This window comes from Lissotriton helveticus, chromosome 9 (genome assembly GCF_964261635.1).
Source record: "Lissotriton helveticus chromosome 9, aLisHel1.1, whole genome shotgun sequence".
NCBI lineage: Eukaryota > Metazoa > Chordata > Amphibia > Caudata > Salamandridae > Lissotriton > Lissotriton helveticus.
This window is the reverse complement of record NC_136070.1, coordinates 623,675,195-623,689,694: the sequence shown is the minus strand read 5'-3', so window position 1 is coordinate 623,689,694 and position 14,500 is coordinate 623,675,195.

The following is a 14,500-nucleotide window of genomic DNA, read 5'->3' as shown; positions in this document are numbered from 1 at the left end:
GTTTTAAAGAAATAGAGGCTTGCTACCAACCGCATAGAGGATCCACTGCTAACCAATCCTCAACGGTGCAGAATCTTAAAGATATAAGATTAATGACAAGACACTCGAAAATCAAGAACCATTGTTTTTAAATAAAAGTTTGTCCTGAAGAAGGTGTTAAAACAGCACAAAGCACCGAAACGCGTCGACAAAGGACTTTCTTCTATCATTTTATATTTGATGTTATGATGTTATTATTTCTTAATATGTGAATATTATTCTGTATTGATTAATTTTAATTTGAGTTGGAACTTCTATAGGGATCATTACATGTATTAGAGAATCATTATTTGATGATATGTTTTAATGAAAATGTTATGGAATAAATGAATTCAAATGTTTTTAATCAGAATAAATATTTGAGAGACAAAAGCAACCCTAGTTTTGTGCAGATATAATTATCCGTGTCACTATGGAACACTAAAAAGCGATATTAGTGGGTAGGCCTTTTGGTCACAAAGAGAAAGTGAGTAACACAGAAAGGAAATCTTTTTTGATACTGTTTGATACCCAGTCCTTTCTGGTTTTCTGGGAAACTCTCTTTTTTGAAAATGGGAGCTACCTGCCACTTTGAGATGACAGTGTTGAGGGAACACTGTGGCTCCCAAATTTTTATTTGGATATTTCCCCTGCTTAAATCAGGCAAAATGTCCAGGTGACAAAATACCACTAAATCTGAATAATGTGCATACATCTGCACAGAAACAAAGACTGCATTGTGTTATTCCCCTTTTTTCAGGGGGAAATATAATTTTCCAGTGCTTCCGCAAATCAGAAATACAGATACCTTTGATATCAGTACTTTCCATTGCAGGAATACCTATATGGTATTCCTGAATTATGGACCCTTATGTGTGAATGTATAGGCTATCTGGGATAAATATTTTATACATTTTGGAGTTCCCTCCCACTTATTCCTAATTGGAAACACATTTGTGAAACCAAGGCACTGAAATCTAATAACCCTCCCAATACTGCAGTTTCAGAGTCACTGTAATTCATACCAAGACCAGTCATGTGTAAACCCACAGGCTGTAACATGGGAGATGTGCTTCTGTGAATACCTTAATGCCTGATGCATGTGAATTATTGGGAAAAGGAAAACGTTGAAACCATGTTGGAGGAAACCAAATCATGTGTTGCAAAGTTGATTATTAATAGTGATAAATAGTGAATACTAATAATAGGGCCACAAACACAATAAAAGGGTCAGTCAAGGTCTCAATACATTATTCCCTTGGTCAACACTTGGTAGCTGGCAATGAGCAGGAAGGAGTAACTTAGGAGACGGGTGTGTAAACCATTTAAAAACACCAATACATTAAATAAGTAAGACATTAATTTTTAAAGAACAAACACTTTCTAGTTTGTAAAAACATATAACACCACTTTGTGGCATATGGTTGCGCTTTACCGTGGCAAAGTCAAAGTTTGAGGCCAACCGCGATGGAGCCCTGATCGGATACACTAAGCAGGAGGCCCAGGTCAAAAGGTTACCTTCGCACTTAGAAACTTTTCTGTAGGATTTCACTCTGTGTTGAGCTGTCCCATCAAGCAGGCCAATTTCAATGTAACATCGTCGGATTGCCTATTCTGCGAGGCTCCAATCAAATCCTGGAAGTCTGGAGCTCTGAAGCTTTCAGCAGGACAAACCTGAAATCCCAGACGAGCCGCAGTGAAAGATAGCCAGCTTGACTCTCAAAATCGAGTTGATCACTTTATAGAGTTTTTCGAAAAGATGCTTCAAACTTCTCCAAACTTCTGGAACTTCTTCCTGAAGTTCCTCCTTCACTGATGACTACCTCTCCTGTTAACGCCAATAAGTTCCACACAGTGGGTTTGCTAAGAGGTTTTCAGTGGCCACACCCTCTTTCTCCACCACTCTGCAAACTACTGCACTACTAGTTGGGGGACAAAGTCCCCTTGCCTCTTGAGGGTCCATGGGGGCCAACTACCCCTCCTGCTACCTCCAGTAAGATCCACAAAGCTGGATTGTTGAGACGTCGTTAGACGACATGCCCCCTTTCTCCTCCACTCTGCAAATGTGCCTCCTGGTGCACTACTAGTGGGGGAAAGAAGTACACTTTAGTCCTGATGCCCTCAGGAGTAAAGTAGAATTCATTACCCAACCAGTAATGCACCAGGAGGCGTGTTTGCAAAATGGTGGAGAAACGGTGCGTGGCCTCCAAGTCCTCTCAGCAATCCCACTGTCTCTGACTTACTGGAGGTAACAGATGGGGTTCCTGGACCCCAAGGACCCTCAGCATCCGCAACCACCACTGCGGCAGGAGGCCTGTTACCTGTTTGCAGAGTAATGGAGAAAGGGGGGGCTTCCCACATCTTGTGGTAAAAAAGGAAAATTATGGGAGGATGGCTGTGTGGGCCCCCCCCCCCGTCTTGGGTTGATTTCGGCCCGGGAACCAAATTCCCCGTGTTGTGTGTCGATTTAGATACCGTATATAGATTTCCAGAATCATGCCCTTATATAGGTACAATTCACATTGCCCTTATTTAGGCATAGAAATCCAGCCCTTATTTAGGCACAGCCATTCATCTTCGTCACAATGAGTTCTTGTAAAACTAGACTCTTAAGCCTTTAGGACTTCCCCTTGCCTGGATATTGATTTGTCCAAGAACTCATTTATTATGCAAGAAACGTCTATTCCTTAGGGGTTCATTCATGACGTTCGTATGCCTGACTTGTACGTCAATACTGGCATTCCTAAACACCTTCATGGTATACATATACCTTCACTTGCCATGGCAAACAATGGTGCGGTGCGGTGCGGTTTGGCTACCTACTTGCACGGCACGGCTCCCCACAGCAAGTTCGGAAGGAAGTCAAGTCCCCAACTGACGCACTGACCAGACGCTGTCATCCTCCTCGCAGAGAATCCAGCTCCAGTGTTTATGACTCCCCTTACGGGGTATTCGAGATCGAGTCCCGGAAAAGAGATTCCAACCTCTTTCATTCTAAGGTATTGAGCAGACTAGAACCTAGAGAAACTTCTGGCTACTCTTGGCAAAACTAAACTTAAATTATACTATAGCTAAACAGCACATACTTATTCCCTCGTACTACACTTAGGTTAGGTACACTGGGGTAGGATTATTTTAGAAGCACCAGTTGAAGTTTTTAGCCTGTGTTATTTACGTATGTATTCTTATATATGTCATAGCTACAGACCATGCTATTGCAATATTATTTTATCTTACTGCTAACGCTGTACGTATTATACTTCCCAGTCTGTCTTAGGATTGTAGCAGTTCGTATCTCTTGCATGAGAACTAAGACTGTTCAATAAACCCTTTTTATTGAAATGCCCGTCTTTCTATTTCTGTGCAACTCTGTAGAAACGAAGCATGCCCGATTGACAGAGTGAAACTGTTATCTATTGTTTCCACGATTCTGAGATTGTTCCGATTCTAAGGGAAACAAAGTTGTCATGTTTATGCAGTTGTCAGAAACGAATCCCTTCTTGTTCATTCGAGAAGTTTCTAGTGACCTCTGAGTTAGCTGGCACACACGAGTAATTAAGTTTAATATACTTGATAGAGACATACTGACCTCAATCCAATGTAAAAACTATAGTGTATAATAATCCAATGTGCAAAGCCTATCAGGGATGCAGGAACTACACTACATGGCGCCGAATGGTTTGGTAAGGCACTAATTTAACGCTAGATACTGAAGTAACTCAGTCGTGCTTTTCTCAGAGACCCTCTACTCATAATACTCCATAAGATGTCTGGAGTGGGTAGAGATAATATCTGCCATAGCAGAGTAGGACGAAAGATCCTATGTATTAGCTGTTTGGCTTGATCAACGTTGAAGGATACTCCGCTATATGTATCAAGCTATTTAGCATTCGCAAAGGCCGAAATTCTGCGAATTTCGGCCTTTGCGAATGCTAATTAGACAAATGGAATGTATCAAACTAGTTTGATGCAAAATAAGGAATAGCAAAATTTGCTATTCCTTATTTTGCGATTGCACTTAAGGAATTGCAAATTTTGCGATTCCTTAAATGCAATGTATCAAACAAATAAAATGCAAAAAATGCCATTAAGGATTAGCACATTACCACCAACTTCTAGTTGGTGGTAATTTGCGAATTCTTATCAAATATCTTTTTTGATAAAAACCAAAGGTGCCATATGACGCCCATACATGCCCTTAGGGCATGTATGTGCGCCATATGCCCCCAAATGTCTTTTTCAGGGGTGCAGCAGGGTGTTCTTGAGACACCCCTGCACCCTTGGAAACATCCTAATTTGCGATCAGCAAATTGCTAATTGCAAATTGCACTTTCATTCCTATGGGCCTCCTGGCCCATGGAAATGAAGGGGTAATTTGCGATTGACAATTTGCTAATCTCAAATTAAGGAATGCTAAGGAATCGCTATTGGAAAGCGATTTTGTACATACATACCGTTTTGCATTTCCTAAATAGCGATTCCTTAAAATTCGCTATTTAGGAAATGCAAACTGGTTTGTTGATACATATAGCGGACTGTGTTCTAAAATATTTTGCACCTTATTTTTGTTCCCTTGAAACTGGCTCTGCAATTTTCATTTCACTGTGGAAAAGTACATTTTGCCATGTTCTGTGTCCCTACGCCTCATCCATCATATGTTATGTGTGCATGACCAATATGCATATGTTATTCCCCATGTCCGATTAATGGCGCAATTCCAGTTGTGTCCACCTTTAGTATGCTAGTTTCCAGTCCTCGTGAATACTACGAATATCAGGCCTATGTAAAGTTATGTTGCCACGTTTCTCAGTGTGCACGTTATTCCATTATAAAGTCCCCGTTTCCAGGCCTCAACAGGGCCCGGACCACAGATTCAGCTCCTGTCTCCTGAAAGCCTCGCTGAGGAGCGATACAGCCCCCACCTGTATCCTCGACCCTTCACTTACTTCCTGCCTCGCAGTGCCCGGTGCAGCTTGGCTCTGTCTCTGAGTCTGCCAAGAGTATGTTATGATTCCAGCTATCAGTTCAGTCCTCCTCTTCTGCATTCCTAAGCTACTGAACTGCATCAATAGTTTCCGTCATTGTCTAGCCTTCTCGTCTCCACGTTAGAGAAATACTGTATTAATGGTCATTTAATATTCTTCATCACGCACTACATGTAGAATAATGCATGGTCCAGTCTTAGAGTCAAGTTAGCTTTTCCCCTCATGACTTCTAGTTTATATCAACATGTTCCCTAAACATCAGATACCAGATAGGGTTTAGGTACATGTCGCTCCGACCCTCCAGACTTTAGTCTCTGCTCCTAGCACAGAGTTCGTAGCCCCCAGCTTCTCCTAGTAACACGTCATTGCCAGTTTTCGCGCACCATTAGGTTAGAGGTCCCGGCTCCTTAGGTAGCCCCCTCCAATGTTTCCGCCCCATTCATGACATATTCTGTTACGTTTGCATCACATGTCTAAGTATACTCCCAGTTACACCTCTTTTTACTGTTATCTTTCGCGACTGCTACGCGTCACGCCTTCTGCTCCACCCACTGTTACGCCTACTGCAATGTAATGCTATGTGTTGCGCTATGTATATAAGTCAATGTATTGTTATTAAAAGTTAGCGCGCTCATCCCAGACCCGGCCCCAGCAGCTGCTGGGCCTCTTTTCCCCTGCTGGGCCCCAGTTGTCCTGCTGGGCCCTGTTACCTCTGTTCCTATGCAGGTTGTCCTGATCCTGTCCTTATGCTGTAATAAACCTGCAGATACTCCTACTACCTCGAATCTTGACTCTTATTTTATTGAGCTATCTGTTATTCATTCATTCATCCAAAAATAGATCCGGTATTATTTATTTATATACCACATAATGGCGCCCGAATAGGGACTTGCCCTTTCCCCACGCGTCGGTGAAGCCACGCCGACCCCCTGACCCTCTGCAGCCGTGACGGAACCATACCGGCCACGTGCAGATATTTCTGCTTCAAGTATCCCTCAGGCCCACGGAGGAGACGGAGGAGGCGGTCCAGCATCCGAACGAGACGGTGGAGGAACGCGGCGAGTCCCGACCAGAGCCCAAGCCGAGAGTTCAAGGTCCGAGGTATCCGGAGGCCCACCCGTAACTGAAGTCCGAAGTCCGAAGTTCGTCGTCGTAGCAGTCCAGTCCCGTCCGAGGCCTTCCGTTCCGTGCTGCCCGGTGAGTACCATTGCTGGGGTAGTATCTAGACAGGACCAATCTAAATTGACTCCTGGTCCGTGGGTTGGTGGTGCCCAGACTCACAAACGAAGTGTCCACTTCGGTGGATGCGGGTTCTGACGTGTCTCTTTATGGGACCGGTATGTTCCGTACTGTTATAGCAGTGCATCCAGTAACTCTAGTCTGTTCCGTTCTCGAGAAATTCTGTTCTGTTTCTGTTTTCAGTATTCCAGGTAATATTCTGTTCGAACTGTTATTTCATAATGTTCTTCATGTATTTTAATGTTGTGGTATGAGTGTGATGTGATTTCGTGTTTTTATTGTGTATTGTATTGTGTCCAGATTACAGTTCAGTCATGCCTATATTTTCCAAGTTACGTCAGTTAAAAACTAGAAAGGGTCTGTTAGAGGAAGCAGTTCCTGTCCCACCTAGGGACAGTCCAGGTCACTTTATGTATCAGAAACATGGCATAAGCGCCATATTGTATCTAGATTTATGGGTAGAGTATACCAAACAGTTAGAAGAAAAGTATAGATGGCCCGTATCGGGTACATGGGATGCCGAATGTATCATGCGAGTAGAAGAAGCATTATGGAAAAAGAAAGCCAGACAGTCACAAAAGGATGCCATCGAGTTATGGCGGAAAGAAGCGCACAGAAGAACGGAAAAGGAAGTCAGAAAGTCAGAGTTAAGTAGAGAATCCCAGGAACGAGCCCAAGAAAGAGAATTAATCGAGATAGGTGAACAAGTCAAAACCGAACAGTCAGACAGACAGAGGCATGCCCTCATTAAGGGTATGTATCCTCTTCTTGCCGAAGGTGTGCCAAAAGCGACCCCAGAGGCATCCAGTAATTTCCCGCCACCATTAGTTCCGACCAAGCTACGTCACAAACCGACCGCAGCTGATATTTTTATTTCGTCCTACTTGGACGACACAGTCCCCGAATATGCAAATCCTGTTCGCGCTCCGCCAGTCCCTGTAAATCAGGCACTTCCCGCTCCTCTAGACACCGGGGTGCCCTTAACAGCTCCCCCGGCCCAGTCCGCCATACAAGTCCAGCCCACGTTACAATTACCGACCCTGCCAGGACGAAGAATGTCAGTCGACGATTCCAGTTTAGGGGCCGCGGGAGGAGGTCTTCCTCAAACCCCGCCGCCACACAAGCGTTTATCAGCACTCGAATTACATGCCCAAGCATCACAGCGTACTCCTAAAAGTAATAAGTCTGTCACAGAAATCAGACAAGCCCTTAACGAATGTGTCTATGATCCAGTTCCAGGCGAATATAATATGGTTTTATATTCCGTACGTGTAAGGAGAGTGACCGAGTATCTAGTCACCTTACCGAATATGAAAGAAGATCTAGACAGAATATATCGTTTCATCCGTACAGGGGATGATCCAGAAAGTATTGGCGAGATTATGTCTCAAAGGAAAGCCGAGATCCAGCTCATGATATTAAAGTTCCTGATCAATTGTCTAATAAGAGAACAAGATTATCCGTCTAAAGATTCTGCCGAAATGAGAATCCTGACAAGGTGGAGTGATAATATAGCCGAGGGTAAGCACAAGACCGTCGGTGCCATGGAGAGTATGTACAAGAAAATTCGTAAAGAAATAATAAGGTTACACGAACAGCGTAAAGCAGCACAAGTAAGCGAGAAAGAAAGTATCTCTGATCCTGAAGAAGAGGACGAGAATTCCGCCAGAATAGCGTATGTAGGAAAATCTAGATTTCCAGATCGCCATTCACGCCTAGAACACAAGTCTATTTTTCATCATCCAGCACCAGAACAAGGTTCCCTAGAACAAGTATTTCAAGCTACCGATCACATTCTGAAATCACGAGTCGGTTACAGTGAATTAAGTACTATGCATGAACAAGAACTAGTCCGATCAGCAGTCCGATGGATTACTGATTCTACCACTTTTCCAGACGAAATAGTGGCACAAATGTTTCTGAAACTGCCCCCAGCCGAGCAACGACTGGTGGGTATGTATATGATCCAACACCTTATTACTCTGTATGAGGGTCAACATTCTGATCCAGGCCCGTTGCATGATATCCTGAACGAGTTACTCCAGTATAGATGGAGAGGTCTAGGTACCGATTTAATTAGTGTCATTCTAGAACAGCGTCACAAATATAGAACGTTTCTGAACCCGCATTTTGTTCATGTCTCACCCCCAGAAAGTAAACCATTCTACATAGACAGACAGAATCCGTTACGAGAGGTCCACCCAGTCCAAGGGGCGGGTGGCGTAATGCAACGAGTGTTTGTATACACTCCGATTTCAAAGATGGAACTTCTTGAAATGAAGAAATTAATCCCCTGTCATGACAAAGATCCAGCAGGGTTCCATAGAGAATTAAAAGACATGCTCCGTATGGGAGAATACACTTACCCAGATATCATTAAAATGTTAAAGGTCCTGTTACCCGCAGGGGTATATGAAAAGTTAAAAGAAAAAGAATGGGAGGTGGGAGAGAAAAAGATCGATTGGGCAGCTCTAGAAGCTGAAGACAAGGCACGAGTACCAGGTACCGGTCTTGGAGATAAATGTAAAGAATTACCAGAATTATTGATTCAAGTTTTACCCAGATTATTGACAACGAGAAAAGAAGACTGGGATGCAATCTCAGCCTGTAAACAGAAACAAGATGAAGATATTAGTGATTTTTATTCTAGATTCGAGAAATGTTTCAGTATTAATAGTGGTCTCAAGACAAGTAGTGAGTCATACCCTCATCTTTTCGTTACCAAATTAGTCGAGAATTCAAGCCCACAAATTAAAAATCGAGTTTTGAAAGTCGAAAGCACCTGGCAAGCTAATACTCCGTCCCAGATGCTCCAGATGCTCCAGTACCACCAGAATAGAATCAGAGAAGAGCAAGAACACGAGAGAAAACGTATGAAAGACACGAAAATGAAAGTGCTAGTTGCACAAACTGTTCCTCAAGACAGTCAGAAGAGGGGTCCGAATCAGGCCAGTCATCCTGCAGCTCCCGTTAAAGGGAACTGCAATTATTGTAAACAGCCAGGTCATTTTATAAACGAGTGTGCAGTTCTGAAACATAACATAGCTACTGGTAAGACTAAAGAAAGACCACGTCCGCCTAGACAAGAACAAGTTTCACAGATTCCTCAGTCACAGAATGCACAACAGACAGTTACAGTACCGCAGCCTATCGCTGCAACACAGCACGTTACATCGCAGATGTACCAGTATGCACAGTCTGAGTATCCAGAGTACCAGTCATATTCATGAAATAGCCTAGAGAGGGAGGTAGGCTTGCCTCTCATCGAGATACCTGTAGATCAAGAAGGTCCCTATGTTCACAGTCAAGTATTAGGGAAAGATAGAAAGTTTTTGATCGATACAGGGGCAAGTAGGACCACAATTAGTCATGCCGAAGTTCCAGGGGCTCCGCTCTCAGGCTCAAGAAATGTTTCCCTTGGATTTTCAGGAAAGCCAATAGTTAATGAGATATCAAAGCCAGTCACTCTAGAAGTAGGTCCATTGTCCCGTACTACTGATCTGTTACTTACTAAGTCATGTCCAGAAAACCTATTAGGCATTAAGACACTGAAAGAATTAGGTGCAGTTATTTGCTGTTCCCCAGAGGGAATACGTCTGTTCCTACGTGACTTCAAGGGTCACTATGTATTACGAGATTTTGATTCAAGATTGTCTAATGTTCCACAGCATTTATGGGCGCAAGGTCCAACTGATGTAGGTTACATGCAAATCACACCCCATCGTGTGACTCTCAAGCCAGGTGTAGTGTTACCACGAATCAGACAGTACAGATTGCCACCTGAGGCTGTAGCAGCCTTATCCAAAATTATTGACGAGCTCATGGCTCAAGGAGTAGTTGTAGAAACTGACTCCAATGTATGTAATTCTCCGATCATTCCAGTCATGAAACGTACTGATCCGAATGCACCCCCAGTATATCGATTAGTGATTGATTTACGAGAGCTTAATAAATGTATTATTCCTCAGTATCCAGTTGTCCCAGACATCTCTTCCCTGTTAACAGCCATTGATTCCGAAGCCATGTTTTTCACTGTCATAGACCTCAAGAATGCATTTTTAGTGTTCCGATTCATCCAGACAGCCAGTTTCTTTTCGGATTTTGTTTAAATGGAAGGAGCTATATGTTCACACGCGCTCCTCAAGGTTTCACAGAAAGCCCTAGTATTTACAGTCAAGCACTCAAGAGACAACTAGACAATATTCACATGCCAACTGACACTGCCCTGCTCCAGTATGTCGATGATCTACTGATCACAGCCCGTTCTGAACGCGCCTGTGAGCGAGCATCCCTTACAGTCCTGTATTTCCTAGCCGAGATGGGGCACAAGGTGTCACCTTCGAAGCTTCAATTCTGTGTCCAGCAAGTGGTATACTTAGGACACTTGCTGTCCAAGAGGGGTAGGCAGTTGACACCCGACCGTATCCAGTTAATAGCGAGTCTTCCCCAGCCCAGAACCCAGAAGGAGGTACGTGCCTTTATCGGCCTTACTTCTTATTGTAGACAATGGATTCCCCAGTATGCATTTCTAGCCAAGCCACTGATACAGTTAACGACACAGGAGGCAGCCGTATCGACTGTCCTCCCTTGGACATCTGAACATACACTTAGTTTCAACGAGTTAAAGAAAGCCCTATGTCAAGCTCCAGTTCTAGCTACACCGAACTACAGTAAGCCTTTTACACTTTTCGTTACTGAACGCGAAGGTACAGCATTATCTGTTCTCACACAAGATCAAGCAGGACAATACAAGCCCTGTGCTTATTTTTCGAGCACATTAGATCCAGTCGCCCAGGCGTTGCCTGCGTGCCTCAAGTCAGTTGCAGCCACAGCACTAGCTATCAGACAAAGTGATTCCATAGTTTTAGGGCATTCCCTGACAGTACAAGTTCCACATTCAGTAGAAGTTCTTTTAAATCGAACACAAACACAGCACTTGACAATTGCACGTTTAACAGGTTATGAATTGACACTGTTCCAGCCACACATAGAAATTAGACGCTGCAACGTCCTGAATCCTGCTACACTGTTACCATCAGTTAGTTCAAATCCTGACCCACATGACTGTGTGGAAGTAGTCAACATTACGACAAAGCCAAGACAAGACCTGACAGACATTCCGTTACCAGATCCTGACCTGACACTTTATGTGGATGGTTCATGTATGAGAACTAGTACAGGAGAACTAGTCGCCGCGTATGCAGTGACTACTGACACTGAAGTTATTGAAACACACCGTATTGATACCCTGTCCGCTCAAGCAGCAGAGCTAGTCGCTCTGACACAAGCCTGTATACATGCCAAGAACCTGAAAGTTAATGTTTACACAGATTCACGTTACGCATTCGGAGTTGTACACGACTTCGGAGTGCTCTGGCAGGAGAGAGGTTTCATGACTTCTCATGGAACCAAGATTCAGCATGGTCTCCTTATTCAAGCCCTGTTAGATGCCATACATTTACCGACATCCATTGCTATCATGAAATGCAAAGCACATACGAAAGTTACTGACATTATTTCTCAAGGTAACGATCTAGCAGATCGCACAGCCAAGCTTACAGCACAGACTCCAGACATTCCAGTTAATCAGACACATACTCCAGATCTGATTACATGCATGACAGTTAAGGACCCTACACAAGATGTCATAGATATCCAGTTACATGCTACTCCCGATGAAATCAAGAAATGGTCTGAACAAGGAGGGGTCCAGACAGATCAGGGATGGTTAACGAAGGGTAGAGCCACATGGTTTCTCCCCGACTCTATGGTTCAAGTCATTATCAATACCGCACATAGTCCAGCCCATTTAGGAGAAAAAGCTATGTTAGACAGTATCCAGAACATTTGGTTCAACAAGCATTTACGAGCTGCAGCCAAGCAGAAAGTCCGTACCTGTATGATATGTTGTCAGTTTAATCCAGGTAAAAGTGTCCCGGTGGAACAAGGTGGTTTCCAGCCCCCTGACCACCCTTTTGAGGTCCTCCAGATGGATTATATTCAGATGGAGCGATGTCGAGGTTTCAAGTATGTCCTTGTAGTTGTATGCGCTTTGTCCAGGTGGACAGAAGCATATCCAGTCCCAGATTACACAGCCGCGACCACTGCCAAGCAGTTGGTTCGTGAATTCTTCCCTAGATATGGACTCCCTAGAGTCGTATATTCTGATAACGGTCAGCCATTCTCATCCGAACTCATGAAGCATGTTTCCCTGTTGTTAGGGTACCAGTGGAAGTTTCATTGTGTACGCCATCCTGAAGCAGCCGGTCTGGTAGAGAGACATAATCAGACCCTGAAAATCCGTATTGCAAAAGTTTGTAAAGAAAAAGGTGTGGACTGGCTAGTAGCTCTGCCAGTCGCCCTGTTTTATATGCGCATGGTCGCACATTCCAGATCAGGTCTGTCCCCGTATGAGGTCGTATTCGGCCGCCCCCCTAACATGTGGGGTACTCCTAGACCCCGAAGTATTACCGATGTTTCATGTAATATGCTGACAGATTACCTAGCTTCCTTGATGTCTGCCCTCAACTCATGTCGTTCACAGGTTGCTGCCGCATTTCCAGACAATACCGAGGTGGCACCGCACGAGATCGTTCCAGGCTCCTTGGTGATGATCAGAAATTTTGACAGATCAAGTCCGCTGGAACCACGTTGGAAGGAGCCACGTCAGGTCCTCCTCACCACCCGTACAGCCGTCAAGTTGGAAGGCAGAAAAGGATGGATCCATCTGTCCCATGTTAAACTTTTTAAAGGATTGAAATCCGTTTCTAAAAACATTTCCAAGGATTCCCAAGATTCGAAAGACTGTCAAGACATTATTTTAAAGGACTGTCCCGCACAAGACATTATTACAACCCCTCCCTTGGTAGAGAAAACTCCGCAACAGGAGTATAAGTTAAAGCTCAGGTCTAGTAAAATAAGTCAGTCAGTTTGATTGTATAAGTCCTCCCCTAGGTGAAACGGTTAGACTGTTTCTGACATGTATAAAATAGACCCCCATAGTGAGAGAGTCAGTCAAAGTTCAATCAGATGTATCGTTTTTCTGAGTTTCGTATTATTCATCAGCATTTTGATTTCCTGCACCAGCTATGCGTTCTATCTGTATTGTCCAGTTCCTCATGTAAATATGTCTGCTAATACTACAGTAGAGCACACGTTTAGTGATCTGCCTCCTCACGAATATTCTTACCGCCTCGCTATGCGTAACAACTCATTTATCCGTATGTTACATTACTCACACCAGACCAGCAATGCTACTAATTGTTGGGTGTGTGGTCGACTCCCCCCTTTCCAGACACCGAAAGGAGTTCTGCCACTCTTTCCTTATCCATTCTCACACAATGGTTCGTGTGGAGCATGGTCCACGTTAACGTCATCCTCAACAGATATGTCTTTTCTTAACAATACATGTTTTCCAGACAAGAAAGGTTTCCCCCACAGAACAGGTTTAGATCTAGAAAATGAAGTATATAATTTAGGTAATTATTCGTCGAATTTTATGGTCCTGAATGTTCAGTCTGATACTACTCCAGACTTACCTGCTATTTCAGTACTACCAGTCAAAGGCGAATTATGTGTCCGTAGTTATGGTTCCGTACATGTAGGTCATAGTGAATGTACTACTGTTATCCAGTATAGTGACAGTGGGAAATCTGTTTTCAAAGCTTCACGTCATTCTTATTTTATTTGTGGTCAGACCGCATATGTCCGTCTGCCCCTCGATTGGGAGAGAACCTGTTACATTGCTTTTCTACTGCCACCTGTTTTCCTAGCCCCATCTGATTATCACAGAAACACACATCTAGTACACATTAGACATAGAAGGGAGTCCCCAATTGTCGATTATACTGAAACTACTCTAGAACAGTATACAGATTTCAATAAAGGTTTCTTCTTCTTTGTAGGACCTGTCCAGAATAGTAAACTGATCCGTAGGTTAACAAGAACCCTTGAAGCTGTAGTAAATGAGACTGCCTCTGCTCTAGGTAACCTAACCGAAGAACAATCTGCTATGAGATTTGTCGTTTTGCAAAATCGTCTCGTCCTTGACGTCATACTGGCCGATAGGGGCGGGGCCTGTAGAGTCATCGGATCTAGTTGCTGTATTTTCATTCCAAATAACGCGCCGTCTGTTTATTCAGCTATAACCAGACTCCATAAAATTGCCCATCTGTTACATCAAGATCCAGGCACCTGGACATGGTCAGGTTGGTTCTGGAATATAATTTCCGCATGGGGATGGAAAGTCCTGTCCTTTT